Source organism: Crotalus tigris, unplaced genomic scaffold (genome assembly GCF_016545835.1).
Source record: "Crotalus tigris isolate CLP2741 ecotype Arizona unplaced genomic scaffold, ASM1654583v1 scf7180000019070.2622420, whole genome shotgun sequence".
Taxonomy (NCBI): Eukaryota; Metazoa; Chordata; class Lepidosauria; order Squamata; family Viperidae; genus Crotalus; species Crotalus tigris.
In genome coordinates, this window is record NW_024097360.1 from 716,307 (window position 1) to 729,357 (window position 13,051).

At 40.6% G+C, this 13,051-nt stretch overlaps 1 long non-coding RNA gene across 1 annotated transcript; it reads right to left on the minus strand.

Annotated features, from left to right (window-relative positions):
• Nucleotides 1–888: 888 nt before the first annotated feature.
• On the minus strand, nucleotides 889–10,984 carry LOC120315304. Its single transcript, XR_005558651.1, has 2 exons — nucleotides 10,703–10,984; nucleotides 889–1,309 (listed from the first exon to the last, which is right to left on the minus strand). It is a non-coding gene; the product is annotated as an uncharacterized LOC120315304 (long non-coding RNA).
• Nucleotides 10,985–13,051: the final 2,067 nt, after the last annotated feature.

The window sequence follows — 13,051 nt, forward strand, 5'->3', positions numbered from 1 at the left end:
TGAGTGCTCTGGCTTCAACTTTCTGATGGTTTTACATCTGCATTTGTATGGGGCTAGCTCTTGCTTGGGGCAGAGAGATAGATTTGGGGCCAGGTTTGGTTTTAAAAAAATCCTTTTGAGGAAAAATATATTTTTCTGCCCTTTTAATATTTCCTTCTCTGGGCTAACTTCCCTCAGACCAGTCCTTTCGTCTCAGCCCTAGGAAGGAGGCAATGCACACTGCTTCTGAAAAACCTTGCCAAGAAAACTGCAGGGACTTGTTCAGGCAGTGACCAGCTGTTCATGCTGACTCAGAGGCATATGTGTGCATGCATACACACACACACACACAAAACACCTCCTACACCTATTCCATAGCTATATAGTTAAGTCTGGCCTAATTACATTGTTCCACTTCCTTCCTCCTCCATCTAGAACTAATGTAAACAGCTAATACAAAATCTTTCCATCTCTAATCAGATAAGAGGCTGTGATAATCTCTATAAAGCTCACTCCTTTCTGGTTCCCATAAGTATTTGTTTTCTATCTGCAGCTGTGAATCAATGTCAGAAAAAGAAGAGATAAGCAAGCAACAAAATACTGTATTGCTGAAGCAAGTGTGACTAGTGGGAGGGTATCTTAACTGAGGAATATGAAGCTCTCCTTCTGCAATTTAAGAGTGGCACAGTCCATTCCAGTCTTTATGATTAGTCAGAAAGTAATATGCTACCATATAGTGCAATATGATATTCTGAAGTACTCACCTGTGTTGAAATTATGGGTTCATGAGAAACTTGATATTTTGCTTGTGTAAAGTAATACTGGCCAAATTCTTATACGCGGTATAAGTATTGAAAATATAAGACTTTTCTGTTAGCATAAAAAAGGGTCATGCAGCATTCATCACAATCCCATTAACTGTGATTTTTTATTCCTGAATTCCAGCCTTCTCACATTTAAATAAATTTAAATATCATGTACCCTTCCTTCAGGTGCCAACTTTAGCGTGCCAACTCCCTAGACTTCTATACGCTGACTTAAATCAGGTGATATCCATTCCTTGTATTCCTGTATACAAAAGTTAAACAAATCAAACTGTAGTCCTTACGCGTATTCACTGGGAATTGAACTGCAAATGTTTACAGGGATAAAATGCTAATGCAAGTATATACAATCCAACCCACTACAGAACAGAAGATTATCTATAAATTTCTCAGCTCTCCTTCACTGGGTGTTAAAAAGTTATTCTTATGTTCACAAGGCCCTTTTGACAATTCTGTCTCCTCTTCCCATATCTCGACTGAAGGGTTCTTCATCATTCCAGACATTTCTGCGAATTAAAAAAAAAGAAGCAAATTATTTGGTTTTTAAACTTTTCTACACTATTAGCATCCATCATTATTTCCGGACATATCATTCAAATGTTTCTCTGGAACCCCACTCATGAGTAATAAAGACTTTGGTTTCACTCATCAATTTGGATAAGTGAAGATGTTTTGTTTGCAATAGGAACCTTTTTAAAACAAATTTGGAGATTCAGAATGCATTTTGAGTCTGAAATTCAGGATTCAGTTCTGTGTTCTTTTCAGGAATGTAAGGAGACTCTCTGGGCCTCTGTACAAACCCTGTCAGAAAAAGGACCACTAGATTTGGGCTGCAAAAATCTGGGTGACCAGGAGATGGAAGCAAAGAGTTAGAGGTTTCCGTATAGTATGTTCTGTATGTTCTCTAGTCAGGAACCTCTGAGTCTAGCTTCCTCATTCCCCACAGGCCACTTTGACACACAACTCTACCAAGAATGGAAACTGGTGAAATCATCCATTGTGCAAATCTATATTTTATGTCAGAATCCATGTTCAGTTTTGCAACTATTTTTAAGTAGGTCAGACAGACTTAAAACAGAAACAGGGTAATATTTCCTTGGGGACCTTGAACAATGCAATGTAACTTGGCCTGTATGCCTGAGGTAGCCTCATTCCTTGTATAACAGCTGACATTTTTGCCTTAAAAGCCTTCCTTTCAGGTTGAAGAAGGCGGAAGGGGGGGGGGGAGATGTTGGATGACACTGTCATGTCCTCAATCCACAGGCAACTTCCACAATAAACACCAGAGCCAGAATTCTGGAAGACGAAATTTTGAGTCTCAACGCATCTTAAGAGAAGCCCTTAAAAATCTTCCCATGAGGATGTTCTCAGGAAGGGCCTAGATCAGTGGTTCTCAACCTTTTTAATGCTGCGACCCCCAACCGGTCGTAAGTCGAGGACTACTCAACTGGTGCAGGACCGTTTGCAGAATGGGACTTTTGGTGGGCTCAGCAGGGCAGAGACAGCCTGGACAATTCCTATTGGATTTTGAAAGCCAATAGAATTAGACTCTATTCAAGAGAGTCTATTCTATTAGCTTTCAAAAGCCAATAGAATAAAAGGGAGTAGCACAGCTAAGGAAAAGGGGGGGAAAATGGCGGACTGCGTTGTTTGGCGACCCCTGTGAAATGGTCATTCCACCCCAAATGGGGTCCCGACCCACAGGTTGAGAACCACTGGCCTAGATATAATGAGAAACCTTGTTGAAAATATTGCAGGGAAATTTTTCAATGCAAGTAAAAAATCAGCTCCAGCATCTATCATATGTCTTCCAATGACAATCTTAACAAAGGTGTGGGTCATTGGGACACAAGAGACTAAGACCCAAAGGCTATTAGTGTTTCCCTCTCTTTCCTTGTGCCTACCTCTTCTCCATCCCTGTTTGCCTACCATTTTGCAATTAAATTCATGATCTGTTCCCCTCAGCAAAGAGAGAGGGAGCAAACAGCTTGCAGGCCTCAGTGCAAATCCAATTATTCTGTGGCAAGGTTCACATCCTTTGGTTTGATTTGCAGAACTCAAACAATGTCTGGCCCAAGACATGACGCATGACTTGCCCACCGTCAGAAAGCTCCAAAGGATTAGCTCTGTTTGTTTTTCATTATTGATTATATTTGTCATGGGGGTTATTCACTCTGCTTCTGTTTCATTCAACACACTCATAGCTCAAAGTAAAATGTGATACCTGAGCTGTAACTTATAACTGGCTACGTGTGCCTACATGTACTAACTATGGTGTTTGTGTTTACTAGGGCTAAGTGTTCCTTGATCAACTAGGGGATAGTTGATTGAAACAAGATTGAAACTCTTCATGACAAACTGCTTCAAGAATTTCCAGCAAGGTTTGATATGAAGCCATCTGATAATGGAAAATAAATTTTTGAATCAAACTTAAGATGAATTCTGTAGCTGACAATGGACAGGAGTTTAGGGGAATTAATCACACTTGTGTGAAGAGCCATCAGTATAGATTCTTGTATTATCTTTGTAAATGCAAGAAACAAGGGATGTGGAAGGGTATCCTGTGTTCTTTATGCCAACAGATCTCAGCAATTTGCCATCTCCCTGATTTCTCACACCCACGGAAAGACATCTAGGGAGAACTTTCCCCATGTCCAGGTCAAAACCTATGGGCAGTTTGGGAAGCTGTAAAGCAGTGGTTCTCAACCTGTGGGTTGGGACCCCATCTGGGGTCGAACGACCATTTCACGGGGGTCGCCAAACAACACAGTCCGTCATTTTTCCCCCCCCTTTTCCTTAGCTGTGCTACTCCCTTTTATTCTATTGGCTTTTGAAAGCCAATAGAATAGACTCTCTTGAATAGAGTCTAATTCTATTGGCTTTCAAAAGCCAATAGGAATTGTCCAGGCTGTCTCTGCCCTGCTGAGACCGCCAAAAGTCCCATTCTGCAAACGGTGCTGCACCAGTTGAGTAGTCCTCGACTTACGACCGGTTGAGTAGTCTCGACTTACGACCAGTTGGGGGTCACGGCATTAAAAAGGTTGAGAACCACTGCTGTAAAGGGAAGGGAGAGGAGTTTTTAATCTATGCCAGAATTTCAAGAAATGAATTCTTGATATGGGCTATTTGCCAGCAGGTCAATTAAATAAATTCTAACAGAGGATATGGAAGAGGACTTTCAAGCAATCAGCTCAATTTTTCTGGAGCCTTATAGTGAAACTTTCCAGGATTTTTTAAACCAATTTTATATTTTAGATCAGTGGCTCCCAACCTTTTCTATACCCCGCACCCTAAAACGCTTCTGACTTATTCTCGCACTCCTTACAAAAGTTCAAAATAACGACAACAAATTATGCATTTACACTATAATTTTGAAAACCCAAGTTTTTACACCCTCTGGAATATCGTCTCGCACCCCTGGTTGGGAACCTCTGTTTTAGATTGTCTCCTTAAATTATTAATTCATAAATCAGACCCTAAGGCAGGGGTAGGCAACCTTGGCTCTTTTATGACTCGTGGACTTCAATTCCCAGAATTCCTGAGCCAGCATGGCTCAGCTTGGAAACCTCTCCCTTTCCCCTCAGCATGGCTGGCTCAGGAATTCTGGGAATTGAAGTCCATGAGTCATAAAAGAGCCAAGGTTGCCTACCCCTGCCCTAGGGTGAGTATCAATGTTAGTAGTACAACTAAAATAGAAATTCAATTATTTATTTGATTATCATTTTATTTTATTTTGTGGTATTATACTGTATCATTATTAAGCAAACAAATAACGGGGGGGGGGGGGGGGGAATCTGCTGTGCATGTTCCAAGCTGCCTCAAGAGTTGCTCTCAACCCTGACTACAGCCTCAGGACATTTTTTTCCCCTTTTTAGCTGGACCTCTTTCAGTTGGATTATAATTCTCGCCACTATTTTAATTAGATTTTAGCAATTTGTATTTTATTTTGAACTGTTGCTTTAAATCTCCCATGGATGGAAAGGAGGGTATATGTGGAAATAATGCAAAGTGCCTTGCTCAAGTATGTATGACTAACAGTTGGGTGATTGATAAAGTCAGATAAACAATAAAACAAATGAACAAACAAACATATAATAGCAAAGTCTCCATGTTGCCAGTGGTGTCTTGAGAATGGAATAATATCGGACTGAAGGTACTTATACAAGATTATTTTGGAACTGAAGCTTTCCTTGAAAGCATACCTCTCGTTAGACAGAACCAAGCCCTTTAAAATTCAATTTCTTGAAGATGATCCTGGTAAAGTAAGGGGACTACATGTACTATAGTGCATAACATTACAATGCATAACACTGGAGCACTGAACCTAAAGGAGGCAATAACTGACTAACATGTAGTATAGCAACTTTGCTGAAACAAACATGGTTTTTAATCTGGTCAATATGTAAATAGGATATTGGCTGAGATCCCGAGAGGTGGGATGTGTATGTGTGTGTGTGTGTATTTGTGTGTGTGTGTGTGTATTTGTGTGTGGTGTTGCATTGTGCCTTCAACTCAGTGTTGATTCCTCGTGACAGCATGGACAGGTCCCTGCAGCTTTCTTGGCAAGGTTTTTCAGGAGCAGTTTGCCCTTGCCTGCTTGCTAGGGCTGAGACAGAGTGACTGGCCAACAGTTTGCTGACTTTCTGCCTCAAGTAGGATTGAGATTCACAGTTTCTAGCCTGATGCCTCAAACAACATAATTTCCAAAGCATCTCACCAGTTTACCTTACCTGAAGTCAGGGGTAGGCAACCTTGGCTCTTTTATGATTCATGGACTTCAACTCCCAAAATTCCTGAGCCAGCCATGCTGGCTCAGAAATTCTGGGAGTTGAGGTCCACAAATCATAAAAGAGCCAAGGTTGCCTACCCCTACCTGAAGTAAAGCATTTACTGCTTCACATAATGTTCTGCAATTAAAAAAAAATAAAGATGAGCGGGAAAAAAAGATTTGGATTTCTGGAGAAAGAGCACTGTTTAAAGAATTGTTAGACACCTCCCCCACTCCCACCCTCACCTTTTTCCAGGCAATATTGATTCTAGTACGCTACTTCACATTCTCTTTGCTCTGCAATTAAAAATAAGTTCTGGTGCATAGATATATCATTAAATGCCAGACTGGAGCCTCAGGCTGCAATTACAACTCTATGCTCCCTGATGAGGGTTTGTAAAAGTGTCAGAAGACAAAGGCCTTCATCACATCTGTGTTATTATGCCCTGAATTCTTTCCCTGCTTCTATTAGGAGGATGAGGTGGGTGTGATAAGAACTACAGGTCTCCTCCCAAATGTCAGATTACAGGAAGCCATTCTCCATACCTGAGGGAACAGTACCACCACAAACTTGCCTGCTTACCTCTAGCTGTGAAAAAAAGCCAATGCCAAGGAAGACTGTGCAATCTTATCTATGATATCTAGAACTGGGCCTTGCTTACCTTGCCAGGTTCAGTGCTTTGCTGAATGAGGAACTCTCTGATCTCCTGAGCTTGAGTTCCAGAATGGACATATGATTGGATATGACTAGTCTTTGCAGCTTTCTTGGCAAGGTTTTTCAGAAGTGATTTGCCATTACCTCCTTCCTAGGGCTGAAAGAAAGTGCCTGGCCCAAGGACACCCAATTGGCTTTGTGCCTAAAACTCAGTCTTCCAGTTCCTGGCCTGATGCCTTAACCCAGGGGTCTTCAAACCTGGCCCTTTTATGACTTGTGGACTTCAACTCCCAGAATTCCTCAGCCAGTGTGCCTGGCTGAGGAATTCTGGGAGTTGAAGTCCACAAGTCATAAAAGGGCCAGGTTTGAAGACTCCTGCCTTAACCATTACACCACAATGCCAAACTATTCTTAAAATTTTGGATATACGAAAGCAAATAAGGGAAAACTGGCAAAGGGCTTATATAATTCCCTTAATAAGAGGCAGAAAAATGTGAAGTGTCTTTTCCTGCTGTCTTCTGTTCTCTGCAGCTCTCACTGATTGCCCCCCTTAAAGGATTACTACTGCTGGATCTAAGATTAGTATCCTATTAAGTCCAATGGAGAAATTGTTCCTTATGCTCAGACATTGTTGAATTACAGCTACCAAATCCACTCACCACCACCCCCTTCTCTTTCTGACATGGTCTTTTGCTTCCCTCTGTCCCCAATGGTTTACCAAGAATAAGATAAATTTTTCCTGCCAGAGGTCTCATTTTCATCTGTTCCAGAAGGCTGTTGAAAATGGACCAAGAGCTGTATGCAACAATGAGAAACAATGATGACCCATCCTTAAGGTGACCAACCGTCCTCCTTTAGGGAGGACAGTCCTCCTTTTGTAAGTTCTGTCCTCCCTCGAAAAGTGTCCTCCTACATGTCCTCCTTTTTGATATTTGAAGATTAATCTGCAGGGCTTTTTTTTCTCATAGAACGCTCAGAATGGCGTTCCGGCACCTTTTTTTGATGTTTTTTTTTAACTTTTGCATGAGCTATGCTACTCCCACTATTGGCTTTCAAAAGCCAATAGGAATTGCTGCTGAGCACGCCAAAACACCCGGCTGGCAAACTTTGCACATGCAAGTTGTCTGTATTATTGTTGCAATGAATAAAATGGTTTTTTTTATTTACAGTATTTTTTTCTTCAATTTATTTGTGTCCTCCTTTTCATTGTAAAAAAGTTGGTCACCTTACCATCCTATTTTTCAAGTAAAAGACTCTACCTTCCTCTGATTTTGAGATAAATCCCAAGATGCAAATCAAACATTTGTGATTTCTCACTAATTCAAGCGGCACAACAGATAATATTACATCAGCATTCTATCCTACTATCTTTTTAACATTTTGATTTTAAAATGCTATTGGGAGTATCTGAATGAGATATCTTTTCAGTAATTTCCTCCTGGTGCCTCCCTGTTACCACACTGCTTGGAGAGGGCTCTTTTCTGCTTGAGCTTTTGTAGCATGATGCTCTTACTGTGGGCCATGAACGTTATTCCTTATGCACTGACCCAGTTACATAAAACATGAATGCCTTATTTCAGGGGGGGAGAAAAAAGTCTTTAGACATATCCTCTCTGATCATTTGTTTGACATTTTGCCAAAAAAAAAACACCAATGGATGACTGGATGACTGTCTTTAGCATCAAAAAGTGAAATCACATCTGTCTCAGGAGCAGTTGGGTTCTTTAAAAAAAATTGGAAAAACAACTTCATGCGATAGTGATACATAGTAAGAAAAGTTTTATTTTTTTCCTGCTTCATAAATATATTAAGGTTTCTTGTCGTAGACCAAGCTGCTTCCCTTCTGCCATTAATCTTTGAACATCTGGACAATAATGTGCTTGCCAGTGGCTCTCTTTGGTTTCAAAGTATTCTTATCTCTTTCTATAGCAGCCATAGGGGACTTTTGACCTGACAACCTAATTTGGTACTTTTCTATCCAGCCTACAAGATTTTTAGGGGGGCCCACCAAATTCCAAATCCCTGCTTCCTCTCCCATATTTTGACTTTCTGCCTGTAGATGTCCTGCTCTATCCTGCCCTTTAAAACAGGGATCTCCAACCCCCAGGCCGCAGACCGGTGTGGTCTGTGGCCTGTTGAGAACTGGGCTGCACAGCTGGAGGTGCAGCTGTTTATGTGTGGGATCTAGGTTGCACACTCCTCCCTCTCCACCCCCGGTCCATGGAAAAATTGTCTTACAGGAAACCAATCCCTGGTGCCAAAAAAGTTGGAGACCGCTGCTTTAAAACATAGAGAGTTGCCATGGTTTGAACATGTAATTTTCTATAGAAAAAGCAGGTATTCCATTCCTGTAATTCCTCGTTTAAAAATACTTCCAGGTAGTTGAGGAGAATTTGAAGATGAGGATTTTGGTGTCAGAGTCAGGGAGGAAGATTGAGGCCATCATTCTAGAGTGAATTTTTAGGGTTGGATCTGTGAGGTGGGAGATGAAGAGAAAAAGTATCATTGTAGGCCAAGATTTGTGCGTTTTCAATAATTGGGTAAATCCAGCTACGTAGAGGAGCCCTGAAGAAAAAAACTCTTGGAACACTTCAGTTCTTCCCAGACCTTTATCCCCCCCACCACCACCAAATGCCAGCAGTGGCATAGCCCACTTACTCACTACTTCTCCCTGGATGAAAGAAAGGGTAAAATGTGCTACTTCCAGGACTGGTGTCAGGATATAGCAACTGTGGGAAGAGGAGGAAGATATTTGCAGAGTTTATTTTCAAATCTTGAGGAGTGACCCAGGTGGAAAACCAAAGAACTACCCCTACTTTCTCTACATCTCTCTTCTTTCTTTCCTCATTCCTCACTTTGATTTTGAGAAGGCTCCTTAGAATACCATGGGCAGCCAAGAAAATAAACAAGTGGGTCATGAACAAATCAACCCAGAGTTCTCACTCTGGGTACAAATGACCAAGCTCAAATTGGAGAAGGCTCTAATATTGGGAAATATGAAAGAAAAGACAAGATGAGGACAACTAGTAGCAAGGTGGGTGTACAACGTTACAATGGTACACCATTACCTGAAGGACCAGTTTGGAGACAGATTCCAATTTGGAAAAATCTATCCATATGGGTGCCAAGAGTTGACACCAACCTGATGACACATAATCAGTTCAACTCAAATGCAATCATTAATATAGCACGCAATAAGTTATTATTACCAATAAAGGAGAATATTTGTAGCTCAGGGTTGAAACGAGAGGTGCTTGGTGCTCTCTGAGCTTGGTCGGGGTTTTTTTGCAGACGTTTCATTACCCAAATTATGTGACATCAACAGCAGCACTGATGTTATTACCTAGTTTGGGCAATGAAATGTCTGCAAGAAAACCACCAAGCTCAGAGAGCACCAAGGACCCCTTAAATTATTATTAGTTACTAATGATGAACATTAAATGATCATTTAATATAATTATGAATACAGTATACAATAAATTATACATTTATATAGAATCGGGGAGGAAGGGAAATGCATCTTGTAATATTTCATATAGGGTAGTATGCAGGGGAGGAAGGGAAATGCATCTTGTAATATTTCATATAGGGTAGTATGCAGCCATTATTATGAAATAAGTAACACAGATAAAATAGAGCCTTCAAAACATAGTAGCATAGTTAATGCCTCTAAGATAATGTCTATGGAAACATAATACAATAAAATTTCAATTTAATAGACTAATTTGGAGAACAGGGTGTCCATTACTCCCAGTTGTCCATTAAATACAAAAGTGTATCTTTTGCATTAACTTAGGTCATTTGGATAAGGACTTAAGTAGATGGTAATGACATAAATCACACAAATGTCATAACATTAAGATAAAATTAAGATATATTTAGCCTACATTTTCCAGACTACTTCAAATTTCTTGTTCATTATTTTGAGGTGATATCTGGAGAATTCTCAATGGATTGAGAAATTTGATCCATTACATCTGAAATCTGCTAAAAGGGGATCTGTTACATTGAGGATGCAGACACCAAAATAAGGAAGAGATAAGGAATCCCACAAGGACAATTGGAACTGGAGAAGTCAACAATGAAGTTGCAACTGGTGCTAGCCTGTAGCAGTTCATGGGGACAAACTGATCTTATGTCATAAACCAGAGGTGTCAAACTGCCGGCCTGCGGCCTGGTTTCATCATACCAAAGCGGTGCCCACCCCATTGCTAGCAATGCAAAAAGAGTGGCGATATGCCGCAACACGTCACATGACATGGCGAGTTTGACACCCGAGTCATAAACAGTTAAAACAGCTCTATGAAATACCTTCAGAGGAGGCTGGCTCACAGTCAGATTCTATACTGTCTTCTGTTATTTCTCCTCAATCAAAGGAAGTTGTTCCCCCTTGATGTTTGAAGACCATTCCTCCTTCAGGAGAGGATGACCTTCTTTTCCCAGGGAATGGTCCATTGCCAACCTACTGAATCCTACCTTGCGTCGTTTTCTCAGGAGCTTCCCTCCAATAGCACTCGCAGAAACTAAGATCCTAATTGCTTTCCCCTTCTGGTCAATGTTTTTCTTCATTTCCTGAATGACTCCAAAGGAGGACAGGAAGACGACAAAGCTAATGACACTTGCAAGGCAAAAGCAGGCAAGTACATAAAAGATACAGGAAAGGGTTGAAGCAATAGTTAAATCTGTTACTAGGAGAAAGAGCTGAAAGAGGTGAAGTCCCATTATACCAGGCAGAGTTGTACTTCTTGCTCCTTTGCTTACTAGCTTGCAGAGAAATCTTCTGGAAGGGAGGTGCGTGGTATGCAATTATGTCATTAGAAAACCTCCCACTCTTGTGAAACATGTAAAAGTGACTCTCAACCCTGCTGGGAGATTGAATCGTTGTCCCAGCTAGAGTAGCATTTCTAAATCATTGTCTCTGTAAAGAGGGCCAGAGGTGCTCCTGAGATCTGGCAGCTCTGTATACATTTTTTTTTTTTCATAATAGCCTGTTAGGCTGAAATTCAACATTGGCTGAAATGTTGCAGTTCCCCAGAGCCATGCAAGTCAGTGGAGTCTAGTCTAGTTGCAAAGAACCAGTTGAAGTTAATTTCACAAGAAAGGAAGAGGGGAGGGGAGGGGAGGGGAGGGGAGGGGAGGGGAGGAGAGGAGAGGAGAGGAGGAACATCACTAAATTAAGGTTACCCTTTTAAGATACTAAAATATTCCAGCTTAGATTTATTAGGCAAAGTCAAGATTACAGAATTCTTTAGCCGGAAAATGTGGGAAGGGGAGCAATTTAAAAATAGCTTATGATCAGACATAGAATTGGCACTGATATCATCCTTTAAAAAATCTGTACAACCGCTTCTGTTTTGGATGATGAGTTTGCAGGGACTCACTGCGAATTCTGTTAGACTGGTATTGCTTGCTTCTTGGGTTCCTTTGTCTCCATGACCTGGGATGGCAGGATTCCAACCACAAAGCCTTGGGACTGTCAAGGTCTCAGAATTGCTACTAAATGGATATTGAAATCACCATTAAGTTCTAGCCAAGGTGCAGTCTTTTTTTGTCGATATAAGTATGTATTAGCATTCTATAAGTTCTGGCATTAAATATCAGTGAATGTGAATGTGAATCTTATATCTTGTTAGTAGGATTACCAGAACTTCATTATTTCATAACTAACTATTTACAACATGATGCATTATCTTCTTTGATAGTATGATTTCTAAAATGATGATAATGAATAGGAGGAAATTCCCATGTAGATTATCATGATTAGGTGTGCCTCAGTTGTAGAAGCATGAGTCACACCAACAAATATGTTTATATTCTTTTAAATAAGATTACCAGATCTGGGCTGCAAAAATCTGCACCATCAGGTATTAGCAAGAAGATCCAGAAAACCCTTTAATGTCATCATGTTGCCTATAATAATAATAATAATGATGATGATGATGATGATGATAATAATAATAGTAAAGTTGGAAGGGACCTTGGAGGTCATCTAGTCCAACCCCCTGCTCAGGCAGGAACCCTACACCATTTCGGACAAATGGCTGTCCAGTCTCTTCTTAAAAACTTCCAGTGTTGGAGCATTTACTGCTTCTGGAGGCAAGCTGTTCCACTGATTAATTTTTCTCACTGTCAGGAAGTTTCTCCTTAGTTCTAGGTTGCTTCTCTCCTTGATTAGTTTCCACCCGTTGCTTCTTGTCCTGCCTTCAGGTGCTTTGGAAAATAGCTTAATTCCCTCTTCTTTATGGCAGCCCCTGAGATCTTGGAATACTGCTATCATGTCCCCCCTTGTCCTTCTCTTCGTTAAACTAGACATACCCAATTGTGGCAACCGTTCCTTATATGTTTTAACCTCCAGTCCCCTAATCATCTTTGTTGCTCTTCTCTGTACTCTTTCTAGAGTCTCAACATCTTTTTTACATCGTGGTGACCAAAATTTTGGTCTAAATTTGCCTCTAAATTTTGGGCAGTCCAGATTTCATAGTTTTTGTTCAGAAGTTAATTTGTTTCTGGCTCATAGTAATGAATGTACCAATTCACTAGGATTGTAATTGTCCTTTGAGTTCTTGTAAACTCATGCAGGCATCATCAACGACTGTATCTAACCAGATTTCTTGGCCTTCTTTTAAATTGTTTTCCAGCCATACCCAATTCCTGCAACTATTCTTCATATGTTTTATTCTCCAGACCTTTAATCATCTTAGTTGCTCTTCTTTGCACTTTTTCCAAAGTCTCAACATCTTTTTTGTAATGTAGCGATCAGAACTGGATGCAGTATTCCAGGTATGACCTTACTAAGGCTTTATAAAGCAGTACTAATACCTCACA